Source organism: Lemur catta, chromosome 18, assembly GCF_020740605.2.
Source record: "Lemur catta isolate mLemCat1 chromosome 18, mLemCat1.pri, whole genome shotgun sequence".
NCBI lineage: Eukaryota > Metazoa > Chordata > Mammalia > Primates > Lemuridae > Lemur > Lemur catta.
The window spans coordinates 25026386-25039747 of NC_059145.1; the positions used below are offsets into that span (position 1 = coordinate 25026386).

Here is a 13362-nt window from a genome sequence, read left to right on the forward strand (position 1 = left end):
GGTAGCTGTCCCACTGTAGGTATGTCCCTGGCTGGCAGAGGAGCCAATTCCATAAGAAACATGGCTCCCATCTTCTATTATTAATGATTCCCTCACATGGTTATATGTGGATCCAGAGGTTTGGTCTAACATTCTTATACCTCTGTTTCACATCAGTCCTTAATGCTGTCAAACCAATACCAGGAAAGATGCCATGAAGTTCTCAGTTTCCACAGACTCCCTCGGTAGAGTAGCCATCCTCAGAGCCTGCTGTCTTCCTCTTTGTCTTTAAAAACCTCTTTTGTTGTCTGAACATGTGGCTTTCACATGAGGCCTTTGGGGATCTGAGCCAAACTCTGGGGCTAAGTAGCCACGAGACCTCAGGTGAGCGACTCAGTCTCACTCTGTTTCCTCATCCTCAAAATGCAACCCTACTTTATAGAGTCTAATTGTGTTTGGTGGTAATTCCTGTTCACTTATGTAATAACAAAATCCGTGTTCCATAATATTTCAGGGCTTCGTGCAAGTGGATTGCACTGAACTACACTGGACCTCAGCCAAATCGTATGCTCCCTTTTCATAAATACCTGAGTAATATTTTAACCCAAGAAGGCAGGGGAATAGCAATAGGAACCCGGGAAAAGTCAGCCAAGAATCCGCATGAGTTGTATATTCAGAGTGGCGCTCCTACTGTCCTGGAGCATAAATCTCAAACTCTGCAGATCTGTTCTTTTTTGTAGACTCCAAGCCCCACAGCTTGACAACCATTTTAATTAGCCAGGTCTCGCTAGGCAAAAGCAGTCCTGTGCATGATGAGGTATCCTGTCTTGTGTAAGCGTTCAAGAGCTTGGCACCAACGTGTTTATTTTCACCCTTCCTGGGAGAAACCAACCCTTTCCCCCCTCTGCCACCTTTCTGTTCCAGGCAACAGGCTGCACACCTCCCCCAGCCTTGACAGCAAGAGACACAATCTTCAAACTATTCCCTTCCATCAGTGCTGTCCTCCTGCCGGTGTTTCTCCAAGTATGTGATCCATGTGGCAGGATGACTCTGACAGTACCTAGATAACCTTTTCAATATGAAGCTCTTCCTACTCAATGTTGTACTCTTAAAGGGGAAAAAATGGGGTAATATAAATACATTTTATTTTCTTATGGCAAGTGAATCTCAGTAAAAACAACATAACCTTAAGTATGTCCCTTCACAGCTAATGCAGATGGAGTGTTGAGAATGTTCCAGGCCGAGCTGGCAGGGCCCTGTAGGCGTCATCCTCACACCCCTCAGCAACAGGTGACGTTATTCTTCTCACTTTACACGTGAGGAAAGTGAGTCTCAGAGGGGTTAAGTAATTTGCTCGGTTATTGTATCAGAGCTGCCTTAACCTCTCTGCTCTTCTGCTCTGTCGATATATTCACTTTAAATTGCTAATCATTGAAATGGGGCTCAGCAGCAACAGAATTAAGGATTCAGTGGGTCTGGTGTGTGCCCAGAAATCTGTGTGTTTTCCACACCCCAGCAGGTGCTGATGCAACTCTCTGGGGACAGTTTCTGAGAGCCGCTGATCTGCACTGTCTCTACAGCCCCTTCCGGCTAGAAAAGGTAGCAACAAATGTCTCTTATTGAGCACCACGTGTGCTGGGTACTAAACTGGACATATTGGCTATTTTATCCAATCCTGTCTTCCAGTAGCTTCACTGCCTCTATTGCAGAGATGGGGAAACAGGCTAACACTTGCACGCTGGCCTGGCTCTTACGTGGCTGAGCCAGCATTCAAACTCAGCTCTGTTTTTCTCCAAACCCTGTGCTGTTGATTTCTATGAAACAATCCTTTGAAAATGTGGCCCAAAATTCCTGTTCTTCCTACCTCTTAAGGTGATCATGAAGATCAAATTTAGTAATATATGTTAAAGTACTTTGTAATCTGTAAGGTGCCATATTTAACTGTTCAATCAATATTTAGTCTGAGCACGTCATTGCTCTACCTAAAACCTTCCTGTGGTTCCTGTCTCACTCAGAGTTAAAGCCACAAGCTTCACTGTCTGTCTGATCTCATCTTTACTACCCTCTCCTTCACTCCTGACCAACCACTCTGGCCTGCTTAAATACACTAAGCATGCTCCTGTCTCAGGACCTTTGTACTTGCTGTTCCCTCTGCCCAGAAGGGTTTTCCCTCACATATCCACATGGATCATTCCCTCATCGCCTCAGATTTTAGCTCAAATTTTCAGAAAGACCTTCTTTAACACCCCCATGTAAAATTGCAACATTTTGCAATCCTCCAACCCCCTGTTCTTTCTCTGATTGATTTTTCTCCGAAGTACTTATCATTGTGGGGCACAGGATTTATTTGTGTATTATCTCCCCCAACACACACTTAGCATATAAGCTCCTCAGGAGAGGGACTCCTGTCTGTTTTGTCTTAACTGCTCAGGATGGTACCTAACCTAGAGTAGGTACTCAGTAAATAGATGCTGAATGAATGAGTTTATTAAGCATTTTTGCTGCCAGGCATGGTGCTAGGTGCTAGGGATTCAAGGACCAAGCAGATAGATACAATCTTCCCTTCCTGGGGCCTATGAAAGGATTATTCCCTGGTTTCTTTTTTATGCCCAATTTATTTCTGGATTCTTAAATGCAAGAGCACAAAGTGTGACTACATATGTATAACCTGAATAAATCTCTCAGTGGCAGCTTTGTCACTGTGGCTCGGACAAAGCTTAGAGGTGGAGCTCTGATCCTTCCCTGCCCTTGCCTCAGTCACAGAATCTCCCCTTTTTCCTTCCAGGAAAAGCCCCAGATCTTTTTGGCCTCCACCCAGCTCTTCCTCCCCAGAGAAGCCAGGATGCAGCTGAAGTTCAGCAATGGTGAGTGCTTGACCTACGCCCCTGGGGACATGGCACATTAGTCACCCCATAAACGTTTAATTTTATTTAGCTATATTTATAAGCTGGCACATTATCAGAGCTGTCTCTCTCTATTTCCCCAAGTGCCACCGTTTGAAGGTGCCCATAATGCCTCTTAACGTTATGTCCCTCTTTGCGTCTAGTAAAACATGGGAATATACAGCAAAAGAAACTGGGAAAGGCAGATGCTGAATGAGGTAGCCAAGAGAGCTGGGGGGAGGAGACGTGTGTGTCGTTCAAGTGCAGCAGATTTCTCAAAGGGGGTTTCCCTAATGACCTGCGTGCCGCTGCCTGGGGACCTTGTTGACAACCCCCCCCCACCCGTCATGCACATGTACACATGCCCACACGCACACGCAAGAGCGATTCTGTCAATCTGGGCTGGAGCCCTGGAATTAGCATTTTTAACTTTTCATGGAGATGTTAATGTACCGAAAAATACAAATAAATATACTACTCAATTCATTTTCACACACCCATGTAACCAGCACCCAAGTCAAGAAATAGGATATTGCCAGCACCCCAGAAGTCCCCTGTGTTCCCTTTGTCACACCTCTCTCCAATAGTTCCTGTTACCCACACTTATAACCCATAGATTCTGTTTCACCAATTTCTATATTTATCTAAATGGAAACATGGTGGATACGATTTGGTATCTGGCTTCTTTTGCTCAGCGTCGTATTTGAGAGAGTATCCATGTTGCTGCTTGAAGTACCAGTTTATTCTCTTCATTGCCATGTAGTTTTTGTATTATGAATATACCGCAGTTTTTAAATTTACTCTAAGACTGATGATAGACAATTGAACAGACTTCAGTTTGCAGTTATTGTAAATAGCGCCGCTATGAACGCTGTAGTGCATGTCTTTTGATGAATATATGTGTGCATTTCTAGTAGGTCTACACCTAGGAGTGGGATTCCTGGGGTAAATCAGCAGGGTTTTTGGGGGTTTTTTTTGTTTTTTGGGGGGTTTTTTTTGTTTGTTTGTTTGAGACAGGATATCATTCTGTCACCCAGGGCTACAGTTTAGTGGTGCCATCATAGTTCACTGCAACCTCAAACTCTTGGGCTTGAGCAATCCTCCTGCCTCTGCCTCCCGAGTAGCTGGGACTACAGGTGTGTGCCACCACACCTGGCTAATTTTTCGTAGAGATGAGGTCTCACTCAGGCTGGTTTCAAACTCTTGGCCTCAAGTGATCCTCCCACCTCAGCCTCCCAAAGTGCTAGGATTACAGGCATGTGCCACCTCAATCAGCCATAATCAGCATTTTTGACAAGCAACTCAGCCAGTGCTGACTCATGCTGAAATTTATAAACCACATGAATAGACAAACAAGTGAAGTTCCATTTTCTAAGATTATTAATCAGGCTTGACTTGTACATCAATACAGAAGATGTAAACTGTGCCCACAAAAACCTTACAGTCTTATTGAGAAAACAAAACATGGACTCAATAAGCATATATTGAAGAAAACACTGTGCGGAAATAACTCAGAGATCCAATCCAGATGTTCTACCTTGGAATAACACACATATACACAGAGCAGAGCTGCAAATTGTCTTCCTATAGGAAAGATTCCAGGTATGTTATTTGGCATAAACAGTGTTTTAAAATATCAAGATATGTCCTAAAAAGTCTATTTCTGGTTTCTCTTCAAAACTTTTTTTTGTTTGTTTCAAGATATTATAAGAGTACAAACGTTTTGGTTACATTTTATGTCTTTGCCTCACCCAAGTGAGGTTTAGAGGCTTGCCCTTCCCCTCTACAATGTACCCATGTCCATGAGTTGTGAGTTTACCCCCCTCAACCCCCTAATCCCTGGAGAATATTACTACTGTGTGAGCACCATAGTGTTGATCAGTTAGTGCCAATTTGACAGCGAGAACATGTGGAGGCTATTCCTCGGATCTTGTGATACTTCACTGCGGATAATGGGCTGAAGCTCAATCCAGGAAAATATAAGAGGTGCTAGATCACTGTTGTTTCTTATAATTGAGTAATATTCTGTTGTATACATATACCAAAGTTTAGTAATCCACTCATGGATTGACGGGCACTTGGGTTGTTTCCACATCCTTGCAATAGTGAATTGTGCTGCCATAAACATTCGGGTGCAGATGTCTTTATTACAGAATGTCTTTTGTTCTTATGGGTAGATGCCTAATAGTGCCATTGCTGGATCGAATGGGATTTCTATTTTTAACTCTTTGAGGTATCTCCAAAATCTTTTCCACAGAGGTTGTACTAATTTGCAATCCCACCAGCAGTGTAAGAGTGTTCCTGTCTCTCCACATCCTCGCCAGCATTTGTTGTTTGGGGATTTTTTGACAGAGGTCAATCTCACTGGGGGTAGGTGATATCTCATTGTGTCTCTCAAAACTTAAGCTCTGCTAATACTGGATCCTCATTCCAACACGGTAGCAATTGGCTGGAGATAAGCAAGAACTGTCCCTTTAGATGAGATATGTGGTCTCCAGGGCACCATAGTCCCCACCAATCCCTATTGGCTTCCCTTGGTCTCCTGCCCTCATTTATGTCCTGCCTGATTCCTGTGGGCATTTGACTTTCCAGTACTCGTATAGAAAATTACAGTTTTTGAACAAATATTTTCCCATATGATACTTGCGCTAGTCCTCACAAGAACCCCAAAGGTCATCCCGGGCTTGCTAAGATTGTACCCATTTGGGAACTGAGGAAATTGAGGCTTCAAGAGTGATTGAGCAAAGATGTGTAACTAGTAAATGGTGGGTTGCTTTTTTTTTTCCCTAACCCAGGGGGCTATTTGGGGAAGTATTTTAAAATTGTATGTATGCTTTTTTTTAAGTGAAGCAGTAACATAAGTAGGTCAAGACAGGTGCAACAAGATGTTCATAATGAAGTTCAAAGAATTTTTTTAAAGGTATCAGGAAAGGGAATAAAGCTCAAAGGACTGGAGTAGTCACAAACACGTGTCCTCCAAGGATGCAGTATTTCACCTGAGCCGTGACAGAGGACTGCCTGTGAAGGAGGGGAGGGTGATGGCATTCTGTAGGAGTTGCAAGTGGGCAGGCCAGAGGTGGGGACAGACAAGAGTGTATTGGGAAACGAGTGTCCTTACCTGTGTTGCCTTGGGCAAAGGGCTTCACCTTGCTGGATCTCTGGGTACCATTAAAGGTAAATACCTCATTTAATTTTGAGAGGACTAAAGGAAATTAGGTAAGCCAAGATAGCTGTAGTTTATTTTTCCTCATTCGGAAGAATAGCACAGTACTGACTCAGACAACCACACCAGAAGTGATAGCTAGTGCGCTCTTAATATCACGACGTTGATGGCTCGCTTGCTGGCGGTTGGCAGCACAAAGGGGAGAAGAACTGATTAAGTCCCCAGGGAATCTGATCTTAAGCAAGACCTTCATCCTTGTGCCATGCCCCCTCCACCCTGCTCATACCTCACTTCTCAACTGCAGGTGGGGTTTGTTTCATCTGAACTATCTTCCTCGGTGTTACTCTTTCATTTTCTTTTAAAGTCACTGCCAAAAAGTATCATCCATTTGGTAAAATATATCAAGACAAAATCTTCCTTTAGATGTAGCCACTGTGGGTTTAGCCCTGTCATTGGTCTAGCAGGCTTTGATGCTTTAGAAGGGAGGCCGTGTGGTGCAGTGGAATTAGTGCGCGCTCTAGGTTCTGACATGGATTTGATTTCATGGACGTCTTCTCACTGTGTGATCTTGACTGAGCCATTGAACCTCTCCAGGTTTCAATTTTCATTGTCTGCAAAATGGGAAAACTACTCACAGCCATTCAGGGTGATTGTGAAGTTTCAAGATAAATAAAGTAGCTGGCACATAGTAGGTGCTCAGTTCATTGTCACTATTGTTGTTCCTGTGCAAGATCTGTATCAGAAGAGCAAGTTCCTTAACTTTCTTAGGGCTCAGTTTCTACATCTATAGAATAGGGGAGTGACCCTGTATACACTCTAGCATTAACATTTAAAAAATCCTACACATGGTGTGGTGGCTCACGCCTGTAATCCTAGCACTCTGGGAGGCTGAGGCGGGAGGATTGCTTGAGGTCAGGAGTTTGAGACCAGACTGAGCAAGAGCAAGACCTTGTTTCCCCTAAAAATAGAAAACATTAGCCAGACAACTAAAAATAGAAACAAAATAATTAGCCCAGAGTGGTGGCAAGCACCTGTAGTCCCAGCTATTCGGGAGGCTGAGGCAGGAGGATTGCTTGAGCCCAGGAGTTTGAGGTTGCTGTGAGCTAGGCTGATTCCATGGCACTCTAGCCCAGGCAATAGAGCGAGACTCTGTCTCAAAAAAAAAAAAAAAATGCTACACGTAACAGAAAAAGAACTAAGACTACTTTATTTATTTATTGATTGATTGATTGATTGATTGATTGTAGCTGGGACTACAGGCACATCCCACTATGCTCGGCTATTTTTTAAAATTTTTTTTGTAGAGATTGGGGGGTCTCACAATATTGCCCAGGCTGGTCTCGAACCCCTGGCCTCAAGTGATCCTCCTGCCTTGACTTCCCAAAGTGCTGGGATTATAGGCATGAACCACCGTGCCTGGCCTTAAGAGTAAATTTTTAAATAAAACTGTCTCACCACTAAGTCCAGAGTATTAAGAAGGTTTCAGGGTTGTTTCCAAGACTCAGCAATGTCATTAAGGACATAGATGTTTTTCCTATCTCTGCCATCCTTTTTGTAATGATGATACAAAGCTACTGCAGCTCCAGCCATCACATCTTTCCACGAGCTGTCCAAAGGCCAGAGGGAAGGGAAGTTTCTCCTTGTGCATTATTTACATCAGGAATCAAGAATTTTTTTCCTCCTAGGCTTCTTCTTGAGTTCATTGGCCATAGTTGTTTCACTACCTGGCAAAAGAAATGGAATCACCATGATTGGTCTATACCAACATGTCTCAACCATGTCGCTGCTGACATTTTGGACAAGATGATTCTTTCTTGGGGGTGCTGCCTTATGCATTATACAAAGCTTAGAAATATCCCTAGCCTCTGTCATCTAGTCAGCAGTCCCTTTTTGGCATCGGGGACCGGTTTCACGGAAGACAATTTTTCCACCGATGCAGGGTGGGGCTGGAGGTTGGTTTGGGGATGATTCAAGATGATCCCATCTGCAGGTTATGGGAAACAGTGACACCCAAAGTCCAGTCTACTCTGGAATCTCCTTTTAGTTGCTGTCACTGCAGAAAACCCCGCTTCACAAAGATAGGATGTTGGAAATGGAAGCAAGCGTTTCAGTGCATCTGTGGCACTCTCAAGATATTCTGCCTTGACTTTAGAATGTATGAAGATCTGAAGTTGTCTCAAACATACTTTTAAGGCCACCATCATTTTGTGATCTCAAGCAGTTGATCCTCCTCTAGCACAGACAACGTCAATTCACCTGGCTTATTCACAATGGGTCCTGGATCCACTCCTTCCCAGTTCGGGGGTCTTTTGTGGTTGGGAAGTAATGTTCAAACTCTTTTAAAAGCTGAGATAGGTGATCATGCACCAGCTGGGAGGAAAGAAGGCCCTGGCTCAGCCTCTTTCAAAATCTCTGCTAATGTCTGAAACATGTCAAGAATTCCAATGTTCACTTGTTGCCCCCATAATTCCAGTTTGTCTTTGAATGCAGCCACTTTATCTGCTGACTTGAACACAGTTGTCATTCTCTGAAGTGACAGATTGAGTTCATTGAATAGGTTGGACATGTCACACAAGTAAGTTTTGCGACCCATTCTGTGTCACTGAAATGTGCTGCCAGTGGTGAGCAGCCTCCAAACTGGAAAAAATAGAACTGAGAAATAAATTTCTGCTGTTTTCAGCCACCCAGTCCAGGATATTTTATTATGGTAGCCCTAGATGACTAATGCAATTTATTTTCTGTTTTCAAAAACCATCCAAAGAAATGGGTTTCAGATTCCGAGGAAAGGCTCATGGCTGAGATATGTGGAGAGCAATTGCCCCAATTCCCTCAACTGCTCATCTCAGAATTACTTATCAGAAACTTTGTTCTTTATCCAGTAATTAATGTCTTATATAAGTCAATATTTAAATTCATCTTGAATCCAGTAAGAAAAAAATCTTGACACAGAATGATACCGTTTAACACATTATCCTAAGACATCTGTTATGATCCACAGAATAATCATTGAAAATGAGTAGCATAAAGGTTGAGATATTCCATAGATATAAGACAGGAAAAGATATTCCATAAATATAAAATAGGATATTAAAGGGATATTTGTTACGAAGGAAAGCAAAACATTGTTTTATGGATACAAATGAGAGTTGGTTTACAGAGGAAACATCTAAGAAAAGATAAGTGTTTTTGAGAGACAGAAGAAATTCTTTTTTATCTTTAAAACTTCTAAAATTTCTCAACAAACATTCTAAGTGAAAAGACAGTTTCTTTTATTTTTCTATCTGAATTCACTCAGTTTACTTTGGAAGTGTTTTCATTATCTGTTGCTATATAACCAGCCACCCTCGTGTTATTAATAATATATTCTCACGATTCTGCAATCTGGGCTGGTCTTGCTAGTGGTCATGCTTATGGCTGCACTCAGCTGGTGGAATCAGCTGGACCACTGGGACTCCTAGGTGTCTCGCTCTTCTTCCATGTGGACTTAGGACCTCTCCTACTTCGCAAGGCCATGACCTCTCCCTCTCCATATGGCCTCTCTGTGTGGTTTCTCCAGGGTGTGTCCTCCTTACAGGGTGGCTCAGGACTCCCAAGAGCACCAAAGTGGAAGCTCCTTCTTCAGGCTCAGACTAGAAACTGGCACAAGATGGCTCCCATTGCATCTGATTAGTTAAAATGAATCATAGGCCCAGACCAATGGCTACATAAGGGCATGAATTCTAAGTGGCCTGGTTAATGGGTGGCCAGTATGCAACAGACTACCCCAAAAAGATAGGACCATTTTTTTTTTTTTTTCTGAGACAGAATCTCACTCTATTTTCCGGGCTAGAGTGTTGTGGCATCAGTCTAGCTCACAGCAACCTCAAACTCCTGGGCTCAAGCGATCCTCCTGCCTCAGCCTCCCGAGTAGCTGGGACTACAGGTTCACGCCACAATGCCCGGCTAATTTTTTCTATTGATAGTAGAGATGGGGGTCTCACTCTTGCTCAGGCTGGTCTCAAACTCCTGAGCTCAAGCGATCCTCCCACCTCAGCCTCCGAGAGTGCTAGGATTACAGGTGTGAGCCACTGTGCCTGGCCCAATATGACCATTTTTAAGAGGGTTTTTTCCATGATTATAAAAGTAAAATGAGCTTATTGTAGAAAGTTTAGAAGACACAGAGAGGTCTGAACAAGAAAAATTATATCACCTATAACTTTGCCCTTCAGATAACAATAATATTAATGTATGTTCACTGTATACTAGGAAGTTTATCCTGAAATAACTCTATGAGGTAGGTAGTATGTATTATTATTCCCATTTTACAAATGGAAGTTTGTCTAAAATCACACAATAAGCAAGAGGTGGATATGGAATTCAACCCTGTTCTGCTGACTTCAAAGCTCTTACCTATTATTTCATGCTGTGACATTTACTTATATTTCCTTTCCATATTTTCTATGCCTATATATGACATTAATATAGTATACCATTAAGTTCATAATATATGTTTATATCCTGCCTTTAAAAAACCACATTGTATCATAAATAATATAAAAGGCCCTTTTGTAGTTTTAAAAATATATATATATGAAACTTATACATTTCTTATTAGGATTATTTCTAGATATTAATAGTTTGGTTTGTGTTGTTACTTTTATTTAGAATGAAATCTATTTTGTTTGGGTTTTTTGTTTGTTTTGAGACAAGATCTCAATCTGTTGCCTGGGCTAGATTGCAGTGACATCATCGTAGCTCACGGCAAATCTTAACCTCCTGGGCTCAAGCAATCCTCCCACCTCAGCCTCCCTGGTAGCTGGGACTATAGGCGCGCAACACCACACCCCTCCAATTTTTTTATTTTTTGTAGAGACAGGGTCTCGCTGTGTTGCTTAAGCTGGTCTTGAACTCCGGGCTCAAGCATTCCTCTCACCTTGGCCTCCCAAAGTGCTAGGATTACAGGTGTGAGCTACTGAACCCAGCCAAAATGTGTCTTATCCATTGCATTTTCTAGCTGGTTATTGCTGGCATGCAAAATGCTACTGGTTTTTATTATATCCAGACAATTTACTATAACCTCTCTTACATACCCTAAGAACTTTGTCTCATTCGTTCCAATGATATTTCTCATATTTTTATTTCGTATCTTATTTGCATTGGCCAGAACACCCAGAACAGTCTTAAATCTAATTATAATGGGAATGTTTCACTGTTAAATATCGTTTGCTTCTGAGATGAGATAAATATTCTTTGCAAATTGAGGAAATACACTTCTGATTTTTTTTCTAAAAAAATGTTATCACATATGAACTTGGTAATATTAGATGGCTTTTCTACATTTATTAAATACTAATTTTTATATTAACCCTACTTAAGTATCACATGTTACAATTTTCTGGTATAAACCTTTGAAATACTAGTATAATCTGTACTTGATCATCATAAGTGAAGATTATAACATAAGGTTGAATTTGATTTGATAGCTCCTGATCTTATCTTACTCTAGAAAAGATTATGTATTAAAGATACAAATTATTTATTTTTTGAAACCTCACTTATTTGGCCTCAGAAGCTATTTTAGAGATAATTTTTTAACAAATAGTTCAATTTTTGTTCATGATTATTTGGTGGTTTTGTATTCTCAGATTATCATCCATTTCTTTGAAATCCTCAAATGTGTTAAGAGATGGTGGGCATCTGTTTTTATCCTTGCTTTTTTGGTTTGAAATTTCACTCACTCTGTTCTCTTTCTTTTTCCTGATAAAATTTCCAAGATTTGTCTATTTGACTGTTTTTCTAAGCTTATAGAATTATTTATCAATTATATTGTTCTTTTTCAAATCCACTAGCTTTTGCTCTAACGTTTAGTTTGCCTTCTAATTTCTGTTTTTTTCTTTTTCTTTTTTTTTTTTGTGTTTTGTTTTTTGTTTTTTGGTCAGCTTCAGGCACAAATCTTTCTAATTTCAATGTGTATATTTTTGTCACTTTGATAAGTTCTTCCTCGAACATTCACCTCTTTTTTTTTTTTTTTGAGGCAGTCTCACTCCGTCACCCTGGGTAGAATACAGTGGCATCATCATAGCTCATTGCAACCTCAAACTCTTGGGCTCAAGCGATCCTCCTGCTTCAGCTTCCCAGAGTGCTAGGATTACAGGCGTGAACCACAGTGCCTGGCTCACCTCATTTATTTTTATTCTTTCTTATTTAATAAAGAACACATTTAAGCCAATGATTTTGCTCAGAGTTTGGGTTTGATAATTTTCTAAAAATATTCTTTTTTACTTAATTGCTAAATTGTCAGAAATTATACTTTTTATTTTTCCTTTAACTCATTATTTTGGGGGAAAGTATTTTTTTTTATTTCTAAAATTTCCTTCTTACACTTTTATTATTCATTTCTAATGTTATTGAACTATGTTCACAATATTTGATCTGTATGTTTTCATTTGGGGAAGTTATTTCCTCAATGTGCTAACATGTAGTCAATTTTTAGAAACATTAATGGATACCCAAGAAGAAATTATAGTTTCTAGATACAAATGTCCATATTGAATCTTATTAATTTTATCATTCAAATTTTCTCCTCTATCTATTTATATTTTTAACTACCAGATTTGTAAAAGTATATTTTAAAAAAAGTTTTAAAATCTCCCACAATCAACTTTTATCTATTTCTTCTTTTTTTCTGTATTTTCGATAAATTATGCATTTATGTTATCGATTGATCTATCTTTGCTATGAATTGTAACTTTTATCAGTATAAAATTTCCTCTTTTTGTCTCACATTCTGAATTGTCAGAAAATAATTTTGCCACCTCTATGTGTTATTTGCATTTACCAGAAAAATCTTACTCATTCTTTTATATTTAACCTTTTCTCCTTAATTTCTTTTAGGTGTGGATTTTGTAAGCAACATGTTATATTTTGGTTTTGTTCTTTTAACCTTTGTCAGTTAATAGTGAAGAAAGTGTTGTTTACTTTCTTTTGAGGAAGGAGGCTTCACAGTTTCCCGAGAACTGCAGAGAACTGCACGTTGCTTTCCTAATACTGCACCATTTGACTTGGAGTTCATGAAAATTCTTGTGACATTCTACATGGGATTGTCTATCAGGGCTGGTTTCTATATTTTTCTTAGTTCTCATAAGTATTTGAGCGGAAGTTGGCAGATACTGTGTCAGGGCCCGCAAGCAGATGCCGTTTTAAATTAGGCCAAGTTTTCATGCTTCGTAACTTAACAAAAGAAACACGTCGCTGCTGGGAGTAAACTCCAATCATGTGCTCAACTTTGTGTCACTTATGTGATTCAATTTTCCCCCAAGTGAGCGTGATACAGAACTAATAATAATTCAGTTCAGCTTC

At 40.5% G+C, this 13362-nt stretch overlaps 1 long non-coding RNA gene across 1 annotated transcript; it reads left to right on the forward strand.

Moving 5' to 3' along the window:
* The first annotated feature begins 931 nt into the window (after positions 1-931).
* On the forward strand, positions 932-7786 carry LOC123623628. The gene is made up of 5 exons (XR_006729938.1): positions 932-1002; positions 1187-1269; positions 1499-1578; positions 2765-2843; positions 7710-7786. It is a non-coding gene; the product is annotated as an uncharacterized LOC123623628 (long non-coding RNA).
* Positions 7787-13362: the final 5576 nt, after the last annotated feature.